The 26,525-nt window shown below is 38.1% G+C and overlaps 1 protein-coding gene and 1 long non-coding RNA gene across 2 annotated transcripts in view; one reads left to right on the plus strand and one right to left on the minus strand.

The window, feature by feature from the left end:
* HS6ST3 (heparan sulfate 6-O-sulfotransferase 3) overlaps positions 1-26,525 on the minus strand; it is a 696,635-nt gene that overhangs the window by 183,579 nt on the left and 486,531 nt on the right. The window lies entirely within an intron of this gene.
* Positions 22,927-24,639, plus strand: LOC110149658 (uncharacterized). The gene is made up of 2 exons (XR_002317527.2): positions 22,927-23,067; positions 24,387-24,639. It is a non-coding gene; the product is annotated as an uncharacterized lncRNA (long non-coding RNA).

The following is a 26,525-nucleotide window of genomic DNA, read 5'->3' on the forward strand; positions in this document are numbered from 1 at the left end:
TTACAGCTCCCACCTACCACACACTTACTGCTTTCAGATTTCTCCTAATTGAATTACTGAGAGCAGACCAAATGACCTTAGTTGTCCAAGCACTATTTATCACATTTTATTTTACATGAATTTCATTATAAAAGGAAAATATTCTCTTACTCCATTTTCCATCTTCTAGTAATTATAACCGTGTCGTCCTGAGTTTTCTCTGACTTCTCTTTTCAAAAAACAACTATTAACTTTCAATAAAGTCAGTGACCTTGTTTGAATGACTCTGTCCCCTCAGGTGACCTTGAGGCAAAAATTAGAGAAGCATCAGTTGGGAAGTTTGCAAGCATTCTGCAAAGTATGAAAAGGGTAAGAGCTCTTCATCTTGCAGCACCGAGACTCTTCATGGAAAGACACATAAATAGAAAGGGCAAATTCCAGTGACATGCATCCAATAAATTGGAGACTCTTGTCACAGTAAAAGCCAATTCAGCAGTTTATAATCACAATGTATAACGTGGTTACATTACTTATTTTTTACTCTCTAAATAAGGCATTTTACATTGTTTCTCTGTGTCATCCTTTGCATCATTGAAAATTCTAACTTTTATCTGCTATGAGATCATCTTTCTGAGCTCGTCGACTTTCACCTCAGCTGTTAGTAACAAGTCCTTTTTGAAATGACATTCCATCAAGAATCACAGATTTTGAAAAATCTGAAAGGTCACTTTGCTCTAAGTAGTGAAAGTGAAAGTGTTAGTTGCTTGGTTGTGGCTGACTGGTTGTGACCCCATGGACTGTGGCCAACCAAGTGACTCTGTCCATGGGATTTTCCAGGCAAGGATATTGGAGTGGGTAGCCATTTCCTTCTCCAGGGGATCTTTCCTGACCCAGGGATCAAACCTGGGTCTCCCACATTGCAGGTAGACTCTACCATCTGAGCCACCAGGGAGGCCTGCTCCATGTAGACCATCATACAAAATAAACTAGAAGAGAAATAAGCTATATGTTTGTTTTTAAACTATTTGCAAGTACAACAAACTCCAGAACTTCTCTTAGCAATTTGCCTGGCATTTCATCCCTTTTAGGCAGGTAAATGGAATCCAAATTCTCTGGCCTGAATTGGAGTTGATTTTAAAACCACCAATTAAGGTGAATCATCATTTTTCAATATATTAATTTATGAACTAAAGGAGTGTATTTGACACATATTGCATTGGTATCAACACAATGTCCACACTAAGTGATTTCTATATTAAATGGGCTTGAATTTTTTCACATAACACGAGTCCTATAACTAAAGTGCATATAATAAGGACAAACACACTTGTGAATATTTTCACACATGTTCAGGTATTCTCACCTCAATATTATATTTCACCTAAATGGAACATGTGAGGTAGAGCAGTAACATGAAACAAACGTTGGACAAAAGGAAACATGGGTATGGGGTTAAGGTCCAACTCTCTGACTCATGAATTCCAGCAGACAGTCACCCAAACTCCCTGCGCCTTAGTTTCCTCATTCATGAAACTATATTTGAAGTCATATGATGCTATAGGCCCATGTTCAATACCAGATTAATAGTAGGCTTTTGCTGTTTTCTCCTAAACCAAAACAAAGCAAAGCAAAACCAAACAAATAAATACACAAACACACACAAAATCAAAACCAACCAACTAAACAACAACAACAAAAAGAAAACAAAGACAGAAAAGGCAGAAAGAACACAACTGGCCTTAGTTGATACCTAAGGTGGTTCTGAATTTTTCATCTTTGCAATGCTACTCCTCCAAGCACAGTGTGAGTATTTAGCAACCGTGAGAAGTGCTACAGAGTTATTAAACCATGCTCAGCTGTGCCAAAGATGCTTGAATCCTATTAAACAATACATTTCTTTTCTTAAAAAAAAGTCTCAGTTTTCTGAATCTCTTTACATTTTATCTCTAGTGACTGAAGCACATATATTAGAGTTGAGCAGTTAGTACATCTGATATAGGACTGATGCAGCTTATAAGGCAGAATCTTTCCTCTACCCAAAACAGAATCTTCTTTGAGATCATCCTTCAGATGATTGTCATTTATGGAAGTATAGTATGTCATCTCTGCAGAAGGAGCCACAGAGGGAACTCAATTCCAGGGATTTCTTTTCTGAAACATGGTTTGTCTATTTGCTGTATCAACAAACAAACGAGATGTTTGAAAATTTTGTTTTCTTGAGTAAGATGCTCTTATGACATTACTGATCCTAAGGTACAGCCATGGCTTTCTGCTATTGATTTTCACATCCTATTAGGAGTTGGCCAGCCACATGTTATAAAGCCAGTCCTCATCACATCCCAGCAACAATGCCAATCAGCTTTCTAGGTTGCTTCCCCTCTTTGCACACCATCCCCTGAGGCAGTGCCCTAAATCATCCCACACGAGCCCTGGCAGATTACCAAGCCCACAGGCAACGGTGAACTCCAAATTAGACCCACTAAAAAGACGAACGTCTCCTGTCCACATGATGCTATTATAGGCATCTCAAGGCCTTCCCTGCCTTAAGATCAAAATCCCACTTTTTGCACTGATACTTCAAACTCCATTAAAAAAATAAAGACACTTTGACTCAGTATACATCTTCTTCAGAGAGAAAATCTATGACCTGAAATCCATATAATTGATTAATCTGACATAATTGATCAATATAAAATCACTTTCTGAGGACAGACATGAATGAGGAGCCCCTCCAGCAGGTGAATTGGGAATAGTAGAGACAAAGGAGGTGGAAGACACCAAATATTTTGCTTCATAATCATTTGTAATATAATAATAATGATATTCATATTATCAGGTTGTTGAGCTAATTGAGAACAATAAACACCATTAACTGAGTCTTTCAATAGTGAGAAGTAGCATCATGAAAATTTTGGTAAGGACATCCAAAAAGCTTCTTCTCTATAAAGACAGTGAGAGCATTGGTAAAAATTGTCAGAACTGACATTTTTATAACTGAAAATTAGCCATAAGCTTGCAGCAATTCATAGGGAATTTTTTTAAAAGGATAAATGTCATTAAGAAGAGCGAGCTTTACAGTGCTTTAAATTGCCCTATTCCCAACCCCACCCCCAAAATTTCAGTGCTCTTGAAAACCAACAACCACAATCACAGTTAAAGACAGCAGTTTGGCAGCCTTTGGAAAGGGAATAACGAGACAAGTATCTTCAAAGCTCCATTCCCAGAGTTGACCATTGTTTGACCTGTTTTGTGGTTTCCTAAAAGATCGCACTTGCAAGGCCATCTTTAAATGTTGTAACTGGAAGCTCACCCGATGCCAGAAGCCTTTTTTCCAGGGGTATTTGGAAAAAAACAAAAACATAGAAGGCGATTGTTTAGTGCAACTCCCTGAAGCAGTCACTAATAGTTGAGACAATAGGTTAACAAAAGCTTAAAAGGAAAAGATGGGGAATGAGACGTCCATATGAGGCTTTGAAAATCCCTAACATGTTCCTGGGAATTTAGAAGTCCATGTGTATGTGTTGGGCTGTGTATCTGACCAGGACTGTCTGTGCTCAGGAGAGACTAAAACATGCTAACCTCTGGCTAGACCTGAGGTTCTGTGCAAGCAGAAAATGAAGGCTAAAAGGCAGCAGTCCAGCTGAGTGCTAAAGGTGTTACCTAGTATACACACACACACACACAGCCCTAGGCAAAGACTGGGGGACTAAGCAGTTCTAGGCTTTTAGGGAAGTCTTTGTTGAAGCATTAGCTGACAATTAAGATAATCGAGCAGAGGCTTCCCTGGCTACACACACAAAAGAATACAGACACTATAGAATTTGTTCAGAAAAGTCGCTAAATAAACAGCAACAGCAACAGCAACAAACCCTGGGGAAGAGGGAGAATCTGATTTCCAGATTCGCTATATTATATGAGGCAAAATGTTTAGTTTTCAACAAAAAATAGGAGAAATACAAAGAAACAAGAAAGGATGGCCCATACACACAATAAATAGAAAACTATTCCTGAGGCTGGCCAGACATTGAAATTTAACAATAATGAGTTTAAATTAGTTATTTCAAATATGGTCAAGGAACTAAAGGAACCATGTCTAAAGAGCTAAAGGAACAAATGTGAAATAGTGTTTCATCAAATAGAGTATGTCAATAAAAAGACAGAAATTATAAAAAAATCCAAATAGACATTCTGGAGATTTAAAGTATAATAAGTGAAATTAAAAATTCACCTCAAGAGTTCAACAGCAGGTTTGAGCAAGAAGAATTAAAGATGAGTGAACTTGTAGACGAACTCAGACTACCTAGTCTGGGGGAAAACTTTATAATTTTTATAAATTTATAAATTTTTATAATTTATAAAATTGTCATTTTAAAATGATAAAAGGGTTGTTGTTGTTCAGTTACTAAGTCGAGTCCGACTCCTTGCTACCCCACGGACTGCAGCATGCCAGGCTTCCCGGTCCTTCACTATCCCCCAGAGTTTGCTCAAACTCACGTCCATTGAGTCGGTGATGCCCTCCAGCAATCTGTGCACCTAACAAAACAGTCCCAAAATACATGTAGCAAAAACTGACAGAACTGAAGAGAGAGATAGAGCACTCAATAATAATAGATAGAAATGTCAATAACCCATTTTCAATAATGGATAAAACAACTGGTAGATGATCACAAGGAAATGCAAATCCTGGACAACACCATAAAACAACTAGACCCAACAGACACTCATGGAACACTCTACTCGGTAAAAGAATATTCTTAACTGCACATGGAACATTCTCCAGGATATGTCATATGTTTGGCCAAAGGCAAGTCTCAATAATCTTAAATATCTATTACTAAAATGCAATGAATTAAAAATCAGTGGTTGGTGAATCAGAGTTCACTCTGACAGAGAGCATCCTCTTTACTTTCTTCATAGGAGTTTTCATAATGTCAAATCATAGTTCTAGGTCTGAAGACAGAAAAGCAGATAATATAAATACTGTGAACAACTTGCACTTGTTTGCCTGAGACATCCCAAGGGTTGACACTGATAGCCCCAAGTACTGGGAATTCTCTCAGTCTTGAGAAAATCAGAGTAGTTGGTCACACTAAGGAAAAACTAAGCTACAAGTGTTAGCTCACTGATGCCACACAACTAGGTGTTCACTTCGTAAGTCATAAGAGCTATCATCACCTAGGAGACAGTGTTGCAGACAACCTTCTTTCCCTGACAACCCTAAGTGTCTTATAAACCTCAGGAGGGTCTCTGTCTACCCACTACAAGCCGCCCTTCTCAGTTACCACGGAAACACCATGTAGAAACTAAGCTAAGATGGGATTTTTAACCCAGCCTTTGAAATAAAGAGACTCGGCACGAAAGCACTACCACTTTGGAAGGAAGAGTGAATGAATGCATTATTGTTTCTTTACTTGTTTATTCTGCTTCTTCCCTAAGCTATTTACTCTTCTGAGCAGGAGACTCACATTTTTGTTCACTACTGAACATTCAGTATCTAGCAAATGCCCGGCACCTGGTGAATATCCAATAACTATTTGAGTCAATGATCACGAATAATAACTTCTAAGGCCTTGCTCTTTATCATCATCTATTGCCAGCCTTGATTTAATACTTAAATTTTCCTGCCTTAATATAAATATAAACTAATAGTATGAACTACTCACATAGCATGTAGGCATGATGTCATTCTAATAAATTGACAGAATAAGCTTTTGAGGTAATCATCCCCATTTTCCAGATGAAGAAACTGAGGACAAAAAAAATGAAATAATTTGTTCAAGACCTCAGAATTAATCTATATTTGTTCAACAGATGTGTGTTGTAATTTCTTTATCATCCTGGCAAGAACTATTTCTGTGTTCATACAGTGTAAAATAAGGTGATTGATAAATGTTCCTTATAGAGACCACTTATAGAGCCTCTACTATTGTTTATCATATGAATCTGGTAAACTAAATATTTTCATACCTAACATAAAGGCAGTACCAGCCAAGCCCCTCTCCAATTAACAAAATTCAAATTCACACCCAGTTATGTAGGGCTACAGTAGTTGTAATAATGACCTCTGAATTCATTAAGCTGTAGCAAACTTTGAGTCCACAAACCTTGTCAAAAATTTTTTTCTTCTAATTTCTCGGAGGCAACCAAAAATTCCACTTTCATTCATTAGTTTATTTCTTTATTGTCCATCACCAACATGACTCTAAAACCTCTCCTTTTTTCTTCTTTTTTAAAGAGAATCCTCAGGTGTGCATGCATGCTATTTAAACTAAAGTTCCCTAAAGCTGAATACAACTTGTCTTCAAACAGCTGAGAGGAAGGAGGGCAGAAATCTTCAATATATATATAAATTCATAGCTGGCTTCTGTCGAATTCCTGCTCTTGACAACTCGTTTAGAACACAATTTTCCAAATGCCACTGCTTTCTGGGATTCAGGAGAGAGGGAGAGAGCTCTTTCATCTCATTAGATTGTGTCAACTCCATTCTAAGTTTCTAGCAATAGGAACTCTCAGAAAAATATGCCGAGCTTCCCTTTGGGGCTAGGCTGCTGAGATATTGGCATCACAAAGCATCAAAAGTAAATAAAATGACATACACTGTGTTCCAGGCGCAAAGAGGCCCAAGAGATAGGATGAGAAATCTAGTTGATATGCCCAGGACCCTACCTCCAACGGCATGCTGCTGTTTTCTCCATATTCAGAGCCGCAGCCATGGCCAAATGACTCACTCTGAGCCAAATTCTCCCCTCAGCTCCATGTAGGCAACTTTATCCAAAGTCACAAAGGTGTATAAGCACATCTCTAAAACTGACATTTGGCAACGGCGCCACCGAGTTCTCTTATGGGCTGCATACTTACCATGTGGTAAAGTGCCTTTCTACCAATTTCTGCACAAACATGAGCGTGTTTGCTCCTCTCAGACGGCAGCGCTTGCTGCACAGTTTCCTCACTTTTTAAAGCTTTTTGTGTTTTACCAGTCAGGAGCACATTTTGCAAGTCCCTGGCAAACACAACTGTACTTTCTTCTTGGCTTCCACACTTGCGGAAGCCAGATGAAAGGAACAGCTCCCCAGGAAAGCTTCGAATTTCATCAACCTGTAGATGAAGTGATCCTCCACCTCTCAGTCAGGTTTTTGAGGGATTGTATTTCCTTAATTGAAGAAGTAAAAGCGCAGAAGAGGAGAAGTGAAGAAAGGAGTTCAAGTTTTGCCTCATTTGAGAAGTATTTTTGGATCCACCCCTCTAGTCTGCCCCCCTCAGGTTAAGTGGGCAGTTTTCACACCCCAAGTTCATCTTTTAGCTTACTCTGTTGGGGTGAGACTTGCTAAGTACTGTCCGATGTGGGCTCTCTGAGGCAGAACCCATATTGTGGTTTTGTGGGGGTATTTTTAAAGTTTTTTTTTAATGGACTATTTAAAAAATCTTTATTGAATTTACGATATTGCTTACATTTTTCTGTTTTAGTTTTTTGGCCACAAGGTTTGTGGGATCTTAGCTTCCCAACCAGGATTTGAACAGGCACCCCCTGCCTTGAAAGGTGAAGTCTTAACGACTAGACCTCTAGGAGGCCCCAACCAACCAATATTTTTTACCTAGAGCAAAGAGTCCGGCAGTCGGATCAAGACGCATTTGCTGGCCACCTACTCTGTGCTAGGCACCAAGCCTCCTCCCAGGGATGGGCTGTCTTTCCCTTGAGGAGCTTAGGGTCTAGTCAGTCCATGGATGCATCAGCATAATATTTATGCACAAGGCAACTAGAGATGACATAGGGTAAGACCGAGATGCCAAAGGGAACACAGCAGATGGATTCATAATCCTGGTTGGTAGGATCAAGAAGACCGCTGGGAGAAGACTATGCCAGGGCTAAGTCCTGAAAATAAATACGAATTAAGTCAAGAATTAGTAGAGAGGGGAGTTCCAGACATAGGCAGCAGCAAGAACAAAGGCAAAAGGGCACAGAACACCATGCACTGCGCCCTGCAAATTTCAAGCAGGAGGCTAGGAACAGCAGGCCACTAAGACTGCAGAGGTGGGCTGTATCCAGGTAACCAAGGATGTTCTTAAACCTTATTTTTGAGAAAGATAGTCACTGAAAATTTTCAACTCTAAGGGAAATGGGCTCATATCTGTGCTTTAAACTGTTCAAAGTGGGAGCTTAATAAACGGGCTGGCTTTTATTTGTGCAAGACTGGAAACAGGGAGCCCAACTGGGAAGCAATTTTAATTGTCTTGGTGAAAGATCACAGGAGCCTGTATTGGGGGTATTATTAGGGCTGAGAGGAAGGCTACCTAAGAAATATTGACAAGGCAGAATGGGAAGGATATTGCATTGTATTAGAGGCAGGAAGTGAGTAGCTTGATGGTCTCCTTAGACCTTGAGATATATGAGCTTGAAGTTCAGAGAAATGTCAGGGATTAAGATTAACGTATGTGACTCCTAATTTTATAGGAGGTGAAAGTATCCTTGAGAAGAGATGAGATGTCCCATGAAGAATGTTGTTCAAAGAGAGCTGCAGCAGCTGGGAATCTGGGGGCGGGGGGAGAGTATGATTTAGAGGGTGATCTGGGGAACAGGTCCCCCTGAAGGTGATGAGGAGACATTTCCAGAAATCTGTATGTGAGACAAAAAGAGTGTGAGGTCTTGGAGCCTAAGGGACTTGCAAAATATGTAAAGATTTTTATAGAAAAGGCAGAGAATAGTGTCAATGCCCCACTGTGGTAAACAATCTAGAGTGATGTCCAATAGCTTAGGCAATAAGGAAGTCTTTGAAGTCCTTCTCTGTGGCAGACACACACATGCATATTGTTTAATAAATATACAAATGAATGAATGGATAATACCAAGTCTTTAGAGACTTTAGGAAATAAAAATTGAGGCTTAATTTGTTGGGTGAAGGTTGATTTTCAAAGGACCCCAAATCTCTAGCTTTATGAATCCTTAATTAGACTTAATGACACAAAACAAGTCATTTTATCTCAAGCCTTTGCTTACTGACTTTCCTTCTCCATATCCTTGGCTGTGCATATTAATAATGATAGATGAAGCAAGTCCTAGGGTGAAATTACAGAATCCAGGGATATTCTCCCTTCATCACTTATCACAAATAGGACCCACTTGCACATTTACATGTACATTTGGGGTCACAGGTCAGCAGATATGTTTGGAAACATGGAGAACTAGATGCCACGGGGTCAGAGTTTTAACACCAGCCCTTTCCTAGAGCAGCCTGTTGCCTTAATTTGAAGTAATAGACTAAAGGATTTCTAAATTTTCTTCCACTTAAAAGTTTTTCTAGAGCCTTCACTCTCAAATGCCTTCGGAGCATCCTATATTCACTCTATAAGTGCTCAACAAAGATGGTGGTCTCTAATTCAGTTCTTTGAGAGGAAAAGTTTTATTCTTAAGCAAACAGAACTGTTTGCTATTTGTTCCTGAACCAAGCTGAGATTTATTTTGCTTTCTGCAGTTGCTCTTCATTTCTGCTTTCCCTGTTGTGTTTGTACATATGCCTTCACTTTATATTCCTGCCTTTCTCTCTGGAAGTCTGAGAAATGCTGGTCCCTGCCAATAAGCACACCCATGCTGACTGATCCATGGAAGAGTACCAAAATCCGCTCCTCCATACTTCCACTCACTGCGGGGAGGAGGCACACCGCCAGCTTTGTAGCTTCCTGTGTTCCAAGAGTGACAGGAAAGCGAGATGAAGGAGCAAGAAAAGAATTAGAAGAGGTTCTGATTATAAGTGTGGCTCGCAGCACAGTGAGAAGAGAAACACAAATAAATGGCCTGGCTGATTGTACCGTCAACATGCACATCGCCTTCACGTAGTCTCAGATTTTTACATCTACTAATGTCTTGCCTGGTGTATTCAGATGATGCACCATATGGACAGAGGCAATGTTTTCCTTAATCCTTAGTGTAGTGTACAGCCTGAACCATCAAAGTTCCACCACCAACACTAACAATAAAAAGAAATGGTATTGCTGCTGCAAAACAGTGATTCGCTTTCAGTATGGAAGCTGCTAAGGGCAGGAATCCTCTTTATGTTATATACTATTCTCAGGGCTTGCTGGGTGCTGACTAAATGGCAAAATCAAGGAGGCCCTCTTCTTTCGCTGACACCATACATTTAAGCATCTTCATGATCACCTAATTTCCCTGCTGTTTCCAAAGGTGGTGCTTTGGAATTCCTTTGCAAGGGTTATTTTAAAAAAATCAAATTGCAGAAAACAAAGCGCATTTAAGCATTTAAAGTTTTACTAGCTGATATTCTGAGACCCCAAAGTTTTACTGATATTCTGAGGCCCCAAAGAAATAACTGTCCACCAGTTGATATTCTATAATTCAATGAACTTCAGTTAGGTCCAATCAATGGGGCAGTACCTCACTCCTGTCTTAATAAACCTGAGCTCTAACTTGCATGGATTTTCAGATATGTCTCCATGGGATTTGCCAAATGGCAGTCCTTCCCACTCTGCTTGGGCATGCAGAGTTCCTTGGTTTTGTTTCAAGGAGATTTTCATGAGCCCCAAAGAACTGATTCTGACATCCTATCATTGCTAGAGATGTTTAAGAAATATGTGACATCTCTACCAATGCAAATTAAAATTAATTGGCTCTTCGGGAAGTTTGCAATATTACCTGGATATATCTAGAAAAAAACCTTGAGTTGATGTTTAAGAAATACAATGAACAACCCAGAATACTGATGTTAATTGCGTATTAGGAACTCTGCAACCTGTCTGGGATATCAATAGATAACTAAGATGTTACAGACTGGAGCTGAAAACCAGTCCTTAATGATAACAAAATCTCCCAAAAGAATTACTGTAGTAAGGGTTGATGCACAGAAAAAGAAAAATGGAATAAGTAGCTATTTCTTTTTCCAAATAAATAATATTTTTTACTCTTAGAACTTTCTTATTTACCTCATTAAATTTTAAGACTGTTGGACAAAATCAATGTCTAATGTTATCAGTCTTTTGAGAATGAAATTTATAGCATTCATAGCTGTCATTTCATGACAAAAAATTTATTATTGCTCTGCCCTCTGATCTAAACAGGGTCATGGGATGCTAAACTTTTATTTTTGGAAATAGACAGGAATTGAAAAATGATACCCAGGCACAAAGGAAGGGAAAGGTTCATAATCTGTGCTAGAAAAAAGACACTCTGAAAAAATATTTGAGAAAAGATGTGCTGTTCTGTACATGCCTGACCCTGCCCTTGAAACTAAAGGGGTTGCCTGAAATATTACTTCCACCTCACAGTTCACTGGATTACAACCCAGCTCTGTAGACCATTAATTCCTGTAGGAAATTAACAACAAGCCCTATCTCATCTGCATTTGCACTCTCACATTCCAAATGTCTCTGCCTTGAATTTACATTTAAGAGTGACCGAAAACCATTGATTTCTAATTATAATGGTTATAATTAGAGCTGCATTTATAAAAATGTAAAACCCAATAACATGAATTTCATTCACATCCCTTATTCCAATGGGCATTTTTTTTTTAATCCCATCTAGAGAGGACTTCCCATTTCTAAAAGTATATGGTAAGCTAAATTTTCTGTTTCCCTTTGAAAGTTCCCAAAATGAATGAATAAAGTCATTTTTAAAGCATAGCTTTTCAAAGCCATCTTGGAAGTAATGGGGCTTCCCTGGTGGCTCAGATGGCAAAAAATCTGCCTGCAATGCAGGAGACCTGGGTTTGATCCCTGCATTGGGAAGATCCCCTGGAGAAGGGAATGGCAACCCACTTCAGTATTCTTGCCTGGAGAACTCCATGGACAGAGGAGCCTGGTCAAGCTACAGTCCACGGGGTTGCAAAGAGTTGGACACAACGAAGTGAGTAACACTTCACTGGAAGTAATGAGTAATAAAGAAATTCCAGATGAATCGAGTCTCCAAAATGAAGTAAAAGCCAGACCCCAGAGAAGTAAGACACCATCAAAACCTTGACTGTCCTAAGGGTATAGGCCAAATCTTGGGACCTTGACTCACTTTTAGGATGGATTGTCAGGGCATAGCAGGTAAGAGGTAAGAGTGAGAGTCTTCTCAGAGTCAGAAACTTAATACAGTTCTAAATAAAGCTGAGATTCCAGAGTGGATGAGTAAATAATAAAACAATCCTCAACCCAAGAAAGGGGAGGAAGGAAACTTACATGACACTGCCTGTCATAAGTGGACACTAGGTATGAGGAAAACTAAATCCCCCTGAGAATTAGTAATCAAAAGGCAATCCTTATAGACACTGTGGAATTTGTGGCCCATGCTCATGTTTTCTGAATGTATTGATAAACCATTGATAGTAAGCTTGGACATCTTCTCTAGAGGAACTCAACATCAAGTTGGAGCTCTAATAGCCTTCACTGATAATTCTAAGAAAAACAAGGCAATCACAATAAAAAAGATCACCACACACAAGAAGCACACCAAGAATGTGAGATTGCAGAATCATCTGTCAATACAAAGATTTCAGATATTGAACACTTAATATTATTAATATAAAAGAATTATGTTTACTATCATCTAAGAAATAAAAGACTCAAAAACAAGAAAAATAAGACATTTTAAAAAACAAATGAATGTTTAAAAGAATACACTGGATATACCAATATTTTTCATGAAATTTAAAACTCAATAAGATAAATTAGCAAAATCAACACAGCGGAAGAGAGAAATAATAAACTTAAAGATAAATCTGAAGTAATCGATCAAGAGAAAAAAATAGTTTGAGTAGAAAATGTTGAAAAGATCACAGCTGCATCTAAATGGAGTTTCACAGGAAGTAATGAATAAAATTGGGAGAAGGAATTATTGAAAAATATAATAACTAATATTCTCAACAATTATGAAAGACACTAAATTCATGTCAAAAAACCTCAAAAATTTCTGAGCAGACTAAATAAAAATATATTCACATCTAGACATTCTTAAAGGTTGGAAAAGGATCATACTAACTGAAAATATCACAAAGGGGATAGAAGTTAAGGTGAAAATAGTATGTGCAGAGATAAAGTCTCATCCTAATGATAAAAAGTTTATCAGTTAGGCATAATAATTTTAGACCTACATAAAACATCTCAGTAGCACAAGGTGATATACTGGTGAATAAAAGTTTATACAGAGTTTATAAAAGTTTCCCCCAAGAATATATACTCACATATATGCTCTCACATAGATTTGGAGTAGCAATCTTTATTACAGCATAATACAACGATCTATAATCTTAAAATTTAACATAAAATATTCTTGCCAGTAATATTCCTGAGATTACTGCTTCCTCTCTCCACCCTAATGCTCCACCCAGACTGCATGAGACTCTAATGAATAAAGCCCCAAGAAAAATAAGTTCACCACCCAAAATGGCCAAATAATCCCCCTAAAATTAATCATGTGAAAGCCAGTAGACAGGTAGAAATCAATGTCTAAAAACAGATTTCAGATAATAGAACTATAAGATATAAAATAAAAATTAAGTATAGTTTAAATTATTGAGGACATAAAAAGAAATTAAAAATATCTTAAAATTATGAGCCCTGTCACAAAGCCAGAGAGACTTGAAAAGTTACTACCTGGAATTTCCAGGAATAAAATAATTGAAATATAAAACCCAAAAGACAGATTAACAGTGAAATAAGACCCAGATGAAGACAGAATCAGTGAACTAAAATATAGAGATAATAAAATTATTAAGAAAGCAGGACCGAAAAAAAGTATGAAATATGAAAGAGTCATGAAAGGCATACTATGAAGGCCAACATTTATTCATTATGAGTTCCAAAAGAGCTATATATTTAAGATGTGGGCAAAGCAGACAATATAGAGACTCCTGGGAAGAGAGAGAAATAAGATATTTCGTGATTTTTGAAAGACACTTGATCAAACCTTGCCTGAAACCCTTTCCATACCTCAGTTTTTATGTTGTTAACCTACACACCCCTTAATTATTTAACCTCATTTATGTTGAGTATTTTGTTCTTTGCAAGTTAAGCTTTCCTAATATTAGAAATAAGAAAATTAAAATTACACTAAGAAAGTTTTTAAAAATGTAACTGGCCATTAAACATCTAGAGTAATAGAAAGTTAACACAAAACAATACTTCTCCTCCACCCCCATAATGCAGCTGTAAAGTATCATAAAAATCCCTTTCTTTGAGTGACTACTGCTATTTTAACTTACTAAGATGCTTTGGTTTCTAAAATCATTAACTCTCAAAAACTTTGTTGAAAATTATATCAGTTAAAAACGAAACACCCCACTCTTGCCTAGAGGATCTAAGCCCCTCTGACACAGAGGCAGCCTCAATTTCCAACCAAGTGCAGAGCTTTAAATAAGGGGTTTCTGGACACAACATCCCACATCTATCTTAACTTTGTCGTTTCCAAGGAAACAGGACCTTAGATCCACTTCACAGTCCAGACTTGATATTAAAACCTTTGCACACAGTCCTGCTTTCCTCTGAGCCTATCCAAATACTTCTTTATTTAAGTTTAGCCTAAAGTCCATTATCCCTCAAAATCCCATAATAACCTCTATCTTTTACTTTGTTAGGTGGGATGTCCCACAGTCTCCCTGGAAAGCAGTCTCCCTCATTGGAATGGTGCAATATATCTGACTTTGCTGAATAAAAGGCCATTTCTGGTAATCTTAGGCTGATTAAGCAAGGACAGGAGGCAGGGTAAACAAACTAAATAAACCAAAATATAAAATTATAGTTTTTGCATTTGGCTAAAGAGACTCATTGAGAAAGACCCTGATGCTGGAAGGGACTGGGGGCAGGAGGAGAAGGGAACGACAGAGGATGAGATGGCTGGATGGCATTACCGACTCGATGGGCATGAGTTTGAGTAAACTCCAGGAGTTGGTGATGGACAGGGAGGCCTGGCATGCTGTGATTCATGGGGTCGCAAAGAGTCGGAAATGACTGACTGAACTGAACTGAACTGAACTGAACCGAAAGAAAATCATGGAGAGAGGAATAGAAAAGAGGTAAATGCTAGTTAGAATCATTTGGTTGGACTGAAACTAGAGAGAGATTGCATTGATGATAGGTTCTTGGAGAAGGGTAGCCTTGAAGAGAAAGAAGTTCCTTTATACTCTGTTAAGAACATGGAACGAATGGCAGAAGTGCTAAAAGAAATTTTAAAAGCCCCCTTTCTTTTGGTTACCACTACACGCACCCTTCCAGACAGGGACAGTTCCTTGTTCTGTGCTGGCAGCCCACGGGGCTCCCAGAAAACCGAGTGCCGCCTAAAACAAGTGCCAAAACACACTCTGGGATCCAACTGCCTCGCAGGTCTAGGGCCGGGCTTCTGGGCTGTATTGTCAGCAGTGAACTGGCAGTCATAAATGTCAAGCCCTGATCAGCATAATCCCCTTAGCTCTTCCAGCTTAGTTCACAGCAAGGAAAGGTGGCATCAACAAGATTTCCTATTTGGGAAAAAAAAATTTTGCTGAACTTGGATTGACATAATGTTAGCAGTGTTAATGTTCTATATGGCTTTTATCTCTAGTAGGTTCGAGATGACTCCAGCATTTGTGGGAATTAGATTTTTTGGTAATCAAGGCAAAAAACAACATTTTGGTATATCTTCTCTGATTGCTCAGGATGGTTATTTTTCAGGTGATGGGACCAAGGAGAACATATCTGGTATAATACCTCAGTAAAAATAAATTTTAAAAGTGAAGCATCACATTGATGTAGCTCCCTGGCAGCCTGTGTTTCAAAAAACCCCTGCTATCTCTCTTGCCTTCTTTAAGTCCTATGGCTTCAACCTTGAACAACGAAGGTCATCCCCACAAAGCCTGGGAAGGCTGTTATGAGTGTCTCAAACTCAGAGCATTTGTGTGAGTAAACATGGAGGAAAACTCTACAAAAACCAAGCACAACTGCATTTTTAATAGCTTGAAAACTGCTCTACCCCTAACTAGTTCAGCTTTAGATTACTGCAGTCTCCTGGGCTCTTCCAGTCCATGTGTATGCTTTTCTAAGCAATTTTTAATGCCAAATATGTTGATTTTCTTGGCTAAAAGCATACTGAATAAAAAGCATCATAAAGTGTATGCGTACGTGTGTGTGTGTGTTGGGAGAAGAGAGTGTTGATTCTAAATTGAACACTGAAAGATTATATGAGGACACAACTTTGTTTTATAGCAACAGTCTGGGGCATTTTTAAATAACTCAGATAGGTCATGCATGGATGCCCTCTCTCCCCAGTGGAAAAGCGTCATCACCAAACTCCATCAACTTTGCAAAGCACACCTCACCTGCCAATCTCTACAGGTGTCAGCCTTGCATGAAAACATGACAACCAGCATCTCAGAAAGGAAAGAGATCTGCCAATTCACCTACCTTGTATATTTCACAGACAGGAAATTTGAAAAGGTTTCAAGTCCCGAAGTTTGGTTGTTTATACTGATCCTGCCACTGATAAGTTGCCGGGGCCTGCCACCTGTCAACCTTGTCCAACCTCCCCCAAAAGGAAGCTGTAAGGGTGCATGTGCCATTACTGTAGAATATGGGATATTAAAATAAAAAATATTCCAGCTCTTTGATTTCCTCTGATTTTGTGGGTAATACAATAACCAGAATGAGATAGCTGAAACCAATAAAATCTGATTTATAGCATTAAAGGCAATCTTTATAGTACTTATTTATGGTACATTACATCTAAAATCCAATTTCACAGGCTGCTGTTTGAAACTTTCTGTTCAATCATAAATACACTACGTACACTGTACCTCAGTGCCATAGAGTTAGATTATATAAATGTCTGTATCCCCAGAAGGTATTAAAATTCGGTTACTATGGTGGTGAGTGAGCTTGACAGTCATTTTCCTAACCAACTCTTCAACCAAAAAGATCCAGTCAGCACTTGATAAATACTGAAACTGCTAGTACTCCTATCATTAAACCAAAAAAAAAAAAAATTCACTGCTCAGATAACTCTGTGTTCTGGAATGAAATTAATTGAAAAGAAGTCATATAGAAATGCGATAATTGGTGATGCTGAAGGATACTTGCTTCAACGTCATGGGGTACATTTTCAAGCCAGTGAGCAAAAGTACCTCCTTGCAAGACATCATTGGTATTAAGAAGAGACACATGGCTAAGTCTATACATGCTACTTTGGAAATATAACCTTAAGTGTCTACATTCGTACACTTCAATGGAGAAGACTATATTCTGTTCAATTACTATAATCATCGTCAAAGAGAGGGCAAAGAATACAAGCTGACTTTCAGAGAACTGTCATTTGAATCTTAAGCAACTTCCCATTGGTTTAAAAAGAGTTTTATCTTAAATTCAACTCTCCATACACTTGGTTTGTGATGCATTAGATAAATGTAAGCAGAGAGGCTGGGATCTTTACTGGATCTGACAAGCAGGCGGACTCTTGCCCTAGGAGAGATCATACCGCTTGGCAATGAAGTTTCCTAAATACATTTCAGCCTCATTGTCATCCAGAAAAGTGCACCATGCACCCATCGCCTGGCTTAGGTACTAGGCTGCGAAGTCAATCTAGAATACAATTCAGAACTCAAATGTAAATGACCGAAAGTGGCAGAAATAGTGACTGGACTCAATCCCCAAATAACCAACATCCATTATGCCCCTGGCACATTCCAGGCATTGCCCTTTGCCAGGAGGGTATGCAGCTTGAAGCTCATACACTTAGAAGTTCTCCTTTAAAAAAAATAGAAATTTCAAAACTAAATATTATTTGGTAGGTCCTTGTACAAGTTCAGACAGTTCAGCCTCATTAGTGACAAGGTAAAAGTATTTCTGGGTCTTAATTTTTCCATGTCATTTCTGATCCTCACACAAGTCCAGTAAGGTCAGCACTATTCTTCAGACTAGGAACCTGAGGTTCAGATGGGTTGCCCCAGAGGACTGAGTTAGGAATCTGCTCATTGAGATGCAAGCTCAAGTTTGTCTACCTTGAAAGCCATGAATACTGTTGCATTTCAGTTTTAAGTTGATTGAAGTTTGGGGTGTGTGATCTGGAGTTCCCTGAGATGGGGTTTTAGGCCCCAGAGAATTCTCCACAGCAAGGGAAGGCTTGAGCATGAATCAGAGACACCTAGAGGGCTTGTGAAGCCACAAACCGTGGACTCCACCTCCAGGATTGCTCATTCAGTAGGTCTGGGTGGGGTCTGAGAATTTCCCAGGTGACACTGACATTACTAGTCCAGCACCGCACATTCAGCCGCTGACCTAGAGAAACTAAAGTTAATCCCAACATTCTGTCCATCTGTTGCCTTTCCCCAGTGAAACCACGATTACTGTGGTTCAAGGGTACCTTAACCAGCTCAGCTAAAATGGAGCTAAACCCATCCCTTTGTGAAAGAGTTGGGCTGGATTAACAAGAGTTAGAATCCAAAGAATGCTGAGGAGAAAAAACATTACTGAAGAATTAGGTTGGAAGAACAGACATTATTAAAATGTAATTCAACAATGATAAACTCAATATATTTAAATTAGCCTCACTATAGCCCAAATTTAAAATTGCTAAGTAACTGTAGTTAATGTAAACCCATATAAGTACCCTAATTTTTCTGTAAATTAATAGAAAAATAGAATCAATGAATATGGTGAGAAACCAAAGAAAGAGAATCACCAGGTAGAGGGAAAAATAACTAAGAGACTAAGGGCATGAAATGTCATTTGAAATTGAGTTAGTAGGGTTTAATCAAGGTATTTAAATGCATTCTACTATACAGTACAACTTACATTCTGTATTTAAGTGAGATTCAATATAATAATGATGAATTTTTATTACATGAAAGCTATTCAGAGATGCTTATGAAATGATTGTAGACAAATTATCTCTATGACATACTACAAAAGTCACTTCCATAAATTAGTTTAAGATGTCAGCACTAAGTATATTAAGGTTCAAAAGACTTTAGTTCACTCTGAACTCTTAATAACTCTTGAATATGTTTATGGAGAGAAGAGGTAATACTTTTGCCATTAGTAAGTATCTCATGGATTATTCTGTAGTAAATATAGTGGGTATTTGCTCTTTGGTTGGAAGCCTATGCGACTCTTTTTTTTTTTTTTTAGCAACTTATTAGGTGCCAAGGTTACACAAATTAATAAGATAGCAATTCAAAGAATTAGCCAGTGACATTATCATCATTCTATTCTATCTGAAGAAAGGAAATAGAATTAATACAACTATCCAGTAAGTCATCTCAGAGAAAGAAACATAATTTGAACTTTGGGTTAATGGAATTTTTCTTCTGATAGGTATGCAACCTAAAGGAATACATGGTCAGAGATCCATAGTTTTCCCCCATAGTGATCTTTATATCGGAAAAAAAAAAGACTAATTTCTAAGAAATATTGTGAATATGGGCCCCTCGTTATATATTTTCTGCTTCTAGAAGCAAGGTTCTTGGGCAGGATTTGTGTGCATTGGTGTTCACATAGGAATTGTTTAAAGAGTAGGAATTGGTGGCAAGGCTTAGAATAAGAGGAAATTAAGTTTTTCCAAATAGGATCACAGATTTTCAGGAAAAGAACCAATGATTTTCTGGGGAACTGGTAATAAAATTTAGCCTTTGATCTAAATGATATAAAAGAAAGTTCTGCATTGTTTTAGAAAATGTTCCACCACTGGCAATAAATCTTAGCTCTGACCTCCTGTCAATTATCTAGTTTATGGATCAGTGTACAAGAAAACAATGAATTCCCAACAATTATCATGGGATACAGATACCTTCACATACAAGAGATTTCCTAAGAAAATAAATATATGTTCTATAATGTCAACATTTAATACCACTCTTCCTTTCTAGAAATGACTTCTATAAATTTATTTTTCACTCTACCTTTCATAGGCAGATGGTTTGAAAAAATACACTTTAGCAAAAACAAAAAACAAAAAAAAAAAACTCAGAACAAAAAAGTCACTTTTTCTCACCAGTATCAATTGTATTTCCATTATTCTACAATATCTGAAAATAATCCTCTCTTAACATTGTTAGCAGAAAAGCTCTGTAGTAAAATTAGGGAAATAAAAATTCCTATTAGAAGCAGATCGCTTGAACAATGTGACTGCCTTATCAAGTAAACTTCAGGTCACATATACCAAAAGGTGCCAAGGCCGATAGGAAACCAGTTTACAGTACATTCTATCTGAAGGGGTGCTGCCCATTAGCAGGATGTCTAAGATGACATGTCCAAATGCACTTCACAGGTGTCACAAGGTCTTAAGACCTTCATGCTTCCCCAAAATCTTCTAACCAGTTCCTCTAATGGTTGTGCTTATTCTGCTTCTTTTATTTTCAAGTTCACAGCAAGTCTCCAAACTCTAAACTAGGAGAAGACCTCAGACATGATTTAGTCTCTTCGCTTCCAAAACATCTTCAGGTGTGATTAACGGAGACCCAGAAAAGTCTACTGCTCTGTCCAGTGCCTACATGCGGGTGATGAAAGGGCCCAGCTTGATTGAAATCCTCATCACGTGATTCACTGGCCATCGACGTGGCTCTCACTGTGGCACTTGATCAATGATCCTCATGGAGCCATGACACCTTCCTTGGAATTACCTGCTCTCAACAGCAATTTGAGTGCACTGCATTTTGAAGAGCCAGTAAAAAGAGAAGCAGGAATTTGTACATGGAATTCTGAACCAGCTACCCTTTATCTAACCCACAGAACAGAACTAGGATCAACTAATATAACAGAGGTAAAGTGATAAAGTGACAGGCTTTGTCCACCATAAAGCATGATACAAATACGATAAGGAATTTTCAAGATCATAAAACCTAAGATATTGTTCTGAGAAAGTTTTGTACAGGAAAACCTAGATGTCTTGCCAAAGATGAATGAGGTATCACAACATATCTGTGACAAATTGTCCCCCCAAATAAAATGATTGGATGCATTTTAAAGATGTATTATAAACAAATGTTAAGAATAATCTTATTACAAAAATGTATCTGAGATGGAAACAAACCTGAAATTCAGCAAAAATTTAACCAGTATTTGTAGAAATTTGATTGCTTTGTAAAACTGTAACAAACTGTCAGTTCTAAGGGGAAGAAGTTAAAATAAACCCATTAATTCCAGATTTTCATAATTAAAAGGAAATACATTTTCAACTGCCTATAAAATGATAACATTATTTCCTGTCAGCAACTTTTATACATAATGCAGTTCTGAGCCTGCAGTCGTCTTAAAACTATTTATAGAGCTCATAAGAAATTGGATTCTCACAAATTAACAGACTTTTTTCCCCCGTGAAAGATCAAGTTGAACAAAGATTCATAGCATAGAAAGTTTCTATTCTTCATGCTGCTTTTTTACTGTCTAGAAAGCAGAAACTTCGGGAGTTGGTAATGGACAGGGAGGCCTGGCCTGCTGCAGTTCATGGGGTTGCAAAGAGTTGGACATGATTGAGCGACTGAACTGAAGTGAACTGAACTGAAGAAAGCCTGTAACCAACCACCACCGCCAAAAGCCCCTTCCTGCTTGATTCCCAGCCCCAAGTCAGCCTTGCAAATATTCACTAATCTCTTAAGACACCTAACTGCCTCTCCTCTATCAAGCCTTTCCTGTCATCTCTCTGGCTTTACCCAGTTCTCCAAACACACAGCTCTATGTTCCTGCTGCCCCCTGGTAATAATCTTTATACTTACTAGTCTATCTTCGTCTCCTAGACTTTGGACTCCAAAGACGTAGGGGTACCTTACAGGTCTGTGTACTCAAGCACAGCACAGTGCATGGCACTTCTGATGATCAAATAAGCTCACTCAGTTTGATAAAGCTAACCTTTCTCATCAAATATCTTTTTATCGGTTACTTCCCGCAGTGCAATTAAAAAGAGGAAGTTTTCGAGACAAGCACTCTTTTGATTAATTTGCTCAACTCAGCACATGACCATAAAAAATCAGTCAAGTATTTAATATTTAGTATTTACTGCTGAGTTTACAATAACAGTGTTTTAATAGAAAATGGCATCATGCAGGCAGATAAAAAAATTCAGAAAGCTCAAAGAAAGAAAGTTAAGTGATAGTCTAAAAAGAAGTTCTCAAAAGAAATAGTACATGGTGATTAAATACAAACAAACTTTCAAAGTAATATGGTCAAAGTTTATTTCTTCACTAAATACTGAACCAGGTCACATCCTACTGCTGGGGAAACCACACAACAATGAACAAAAGTCCCCTACTTTCAAAAGACAGCATGACCTAGTAGTGGTGAGGAAAACAACCTTGGATTTAGATTCAAGCTCTACCGCATACAAGCTGTGAAATCTTTTGTAAATTACTTAACCTCTCTGGGTTGCAATTTCCTAGTCTATAAAATGGGAATAATATTACCTATGTCATGGGTTGCTATGAGTTTTCACTGAGTTAATACTTGCAAAGTTTTTTAAAAAACACCTGGAATGTATGATATAAATAAATGCTTGATGACATTTCAAGATGCTTAATTCTACCAAAAAGAGACAAACACAAAACACATCCATAGGTAACTGGCTGTGTGGGGATGACTGCTGTGAAGATATTAAGAACAGTGAGGGAAGAGAGGCTGGGGGTGGTCTTTCTTTCACACAAAGTGGTCTCCCCCAGAATGCCTCTCTGATAATGTGACTTCTGAGCAGAAACCTTAATAAGTGAGGGAGGAACTCTGGAAATCTTGGGAGAGTGTCACAGGCAGAGGAACCAAGTGAACAGCTTGGCACATTGACAGAATCACAGGAGATTAAGGCGAGGTGCTAATGCAAAGCCAGGGAGGAGGAGAATGGCCAGGGGCCAGGTCAGGGCAGGAACGGAGAGGGACCCTGCAGGGCCTTGCAGCTCAAGGGAAGGACTGTGCATTTTAATGAGAAACCACAGGAGGATTTAGAATGGAAGGCTCATGCTTCTGGATTTTTGTGATAAAAGAATCACCATGGCTACTGTGTGGAGAAGACTCTAAGGGGTGAGCCAAGAGTGAAAATGGGAAGATCAGTAAGGAAACAACAGTCTAAGTGAGAGATGATGTATCTTTGATGAAGACGGAGGGGAACATGAGATGTGGCCTAGGTTAGTCCTCAGTTTCCTGACCGAGGGATGGAAGGTAAGAGAGAGGAGTCCAGGATGACTCCAGAGCTTTGAGTCCAAGATTCTGCAGTGATAAAGCCGCCATCAGTTGAAGTGTGCATACCAAGAGAAAGTTTTATTCATCATAGATCAGGTCATCTTCCTCTCCAGAAATCCTCAGTGAGCCCTGCTTACTTTGCAAAGTAAGTCCAGTCCCTAGATCTTCCATTCAAGGTCCTGTTGACACTATACCTACTTGGTCCATGCTCTTTCTGCTCCAGCCAAGCTCGACCCTTTTGCTGGTCCCCAAGCCTTCACGATTGGATGACTTTCTCATGATGTTCTTTTCCCTGGATGCATTTCTTCCTCTTGCCTGCTTAAGAAAAGATCACTAAATCCCTAAGTGATTAACTTGGATTTCCAATTCTCTGATGCAGCTTCTCTGATATTTCTTGGCAGGAAGCTTTAGGCTTTGTACTTTTGTCACACATACTCCATTTTACCTTAAATTATTTTACATAGTTGTCTCATCAAACAGACTGAAAGCTCTTTGCAGGTAGAGATCATATCTTATTTTTATCAGTAGGTCTACAGTTCTTAACATACTACTTGCATTAAACATAAACATTTCTATCAAAATAAAACTAATGGGTATCTCTTCAAATACTTTTGATATAAAACAACCAAGTGCTCTCTTTAAAACATGTTCATTTTGTCATTTTGTTATTTTTCATTCCTTCAAATAAAGGTCTATTTAAAATTTTTCTTCATTTATAAAATGTTGACAGATAAATTAGAACAGAAAAGAAAGCTATAATGAAAGGGAGAATCCCTATGTGTAAGACAGCAATAGAGACACAGATGTAAAGAACAGACTTTTGGACTATGTGGGAGAAGGCAAGGATGGGACGATATGAAAGAACAGAATTGAAACATGTATGTTACCATATGTAGAATAGATGTCCAGTGCAAGTTCAATACATGAAGCAGGGCACTCAAAGTTGGTGCTCTGGAACAATCCAGAGGGATGGGATGGGCTAGGGAGGGAGGTGGGCAGGGGTTCAGGATGACTGGCTGATTCATGGTGATGTATGACAAAACCAGCACAATATTGTAAAGTAATTAGCCTCCAATTAAAATAAATAAACTAATTTTAAAAAGAAAGGGAGAATTGATGCGTCTCAGGATTTTTGCTTTGTTTTTAAAGTTGACACATTTCTTTGGCTGATTATGAGGGTAATACCCTTGAGTTTTACATGATAAGGTTAAAAATGTCTCTCTGATATCTAAGTATATAGTTCAGGCAATATGCCTTAAGATTTTATTTTTTCTTTCTTTCTTTTTTTTTTTTTTTAGCACAGCTACAAGCTTCTCCGGGGAACCGGCTATAACACAAAGATTTGGTACTGTCTGTCTCTTCCATTTCAAAAAACTACAAATTACGCGCTTTGAGACATGAGGAAGGAAAACATTGATTGTATAGGATATTTCAGTAGAGTAGAAGGTATTCTAATTAACATGATAATCAACACAGGCTTTTTCATTGGAACAGATTGCATAATCGAACATTTTTATGGATTTTGATAAACATACTTTACTCTCAGAGGGATTTCAAGTTTCTGGTGTGAGTCTCCTTTCTGGACACCACGGTACACAATTAAGGCAAAGGAAGAACCCAACATTAACTTATAAAGCAGCTATTAGTGATTGACTTCATAAGGGAATAATGTCTGTCCCTGATAGTTCTGAGAACTGAATACACTAGTTGTAGTGGGGGCACTGGAAACCACTAATGGCCTGAGAGATTCTCTAGCATTTCTTATATTCATGCATAAGCATCATTATCCATCCCAAATTTATGCTTAAAAATGAATAATTCTAGCTGGGGCAGGAAGAGCAGACAATTATCTTTTTTTCTTTTTTTTTTTAAACCACAAACTCTGCCACACGTGGAACCAAACATTTTATATACAAAAATCTTAATTTTCACAATAACCTGGGAGGTTGTTCATTTTATCCCCAAAGGCAAAGATGGAAGCTTGGAGAGATTAAGTCACTTCCCCAAGGCTGAAGCAGCCATTAGTTGTAGGAACTGGGGGTTGAACTCAGGGTATCAGATGCCAGCATCCATCCAGAGTTACTCCTTTATGTTACTGTCTGTGTCCTGAGATCCCCCTGTAGGCCTGTGTGCCCCGCACTGTGGTGTCACCAGATGCATTGGTGAAGACAAGCATAAAATCTGCTGTCATGCGGCTTACCTTACAGCTCTGTAACAGAGAAAGGAAAAGGGCTTCTATGCTTTCCTGAAGATGTAAGGAGAAGGCCCTACTGCCCAAGCTAGAATAGTTTCCATCAACGTATTTTATTAGAAACATTAAAGTATTGTCTATTTCAAAGTAAAGTATGTTTGAATGGAATTATTTCTACTAAATTTACGGGGAAATTTCCATAGAATTTAATGATTTTTCCCCTGCTATACTCCCACTTTTGTTAATTGAAGAAAATGTCCCTATGATCTTGAAAATGTAGAGCTGTGTCTGACAGGGCCTTCAGAAGAATCTATGAACATATACTAGGAGACAGTGTCAGCTGAGTCCTGGTCCAGGCAATCGCCATGATGTACTCAATTCTCAGCTAGCTATCAGATGCGCATCACATGCATTTGTATTCTAATGGATTGCTGTCAATAAACACCCATCTATTATTTATGCTTTGTAGCTCACAGAAACATTTTGTGCTGTCATGTCTGTGACCACAGGTTCTCAAAACATCCATATTCCTATTTTGAAACTAAATTTTACAAGGATATAGAAAACGAAAAAATAAAAATCCTCCAAGGTATAACCCACAGAGAAATCCTCTCTTTACATTTTGGTGCTGTCAAAACATTTTTTTATTCATAGTCATCCAAACAGAAATTCTCTTCTTCTCATTTTGGACCATTTAAATATTGACTCATTTTATTTTTGCTTCATTTTTGCCCAGTCTTCAAATTTTAATGGAACCTTCTTTTGAATAACATGTATAATATATCATTTACTTTATGCATTGGGGTAGAATCATTTCAATTTTACTAGATACTTTGGTTAGTATTGGTTGTGGGAGATAACATGAACAATTTATAAGGCTCAAGAGACTTAAGAAAATATAAGTAGGTAATATTTCTTAGACAAACCCTAAAGAGTAAATAAAAAGCTATCGCTTTAATTCATTCTGTCCAATAGAAAGAAGCTATAAGTGATATATAATGGGATCAAAATGTGTGCTTCTAAGACGGTTCATCTACTTCAGACCTGATGATTAGTGAATTGCTATATTTCTCAGAATTTAGTCATTATTTCAAAATAATATTAATGTAGAAGAGGCTCCTATAATCCACAGGAACATTGTTAACTAATTGTTTTCCATTCCTTCTGTACAACATATCCCTTGTCTTTAAAGGGAATAATATATCTCCACTGATAGGAAAGATCACTCTCAGGTTCCAAAACATAG

This window comes from Odocoileus virginianus, chromosome 8, assembly GCF_023699985.2.
Source record: "Odocoileus virginianus isolate 20LAN1187 ecotype Illinois chromosome 8, Ovbor_1.2, whole genome shotgun sequence".
Taxonomy (NCBI): domain Eukaryota; kingdom Metazoa; phylum Chordata; class Mammalia; order Artiodactyla; family Cervidae; genus Odocoileus; species Odocoileus virginianus.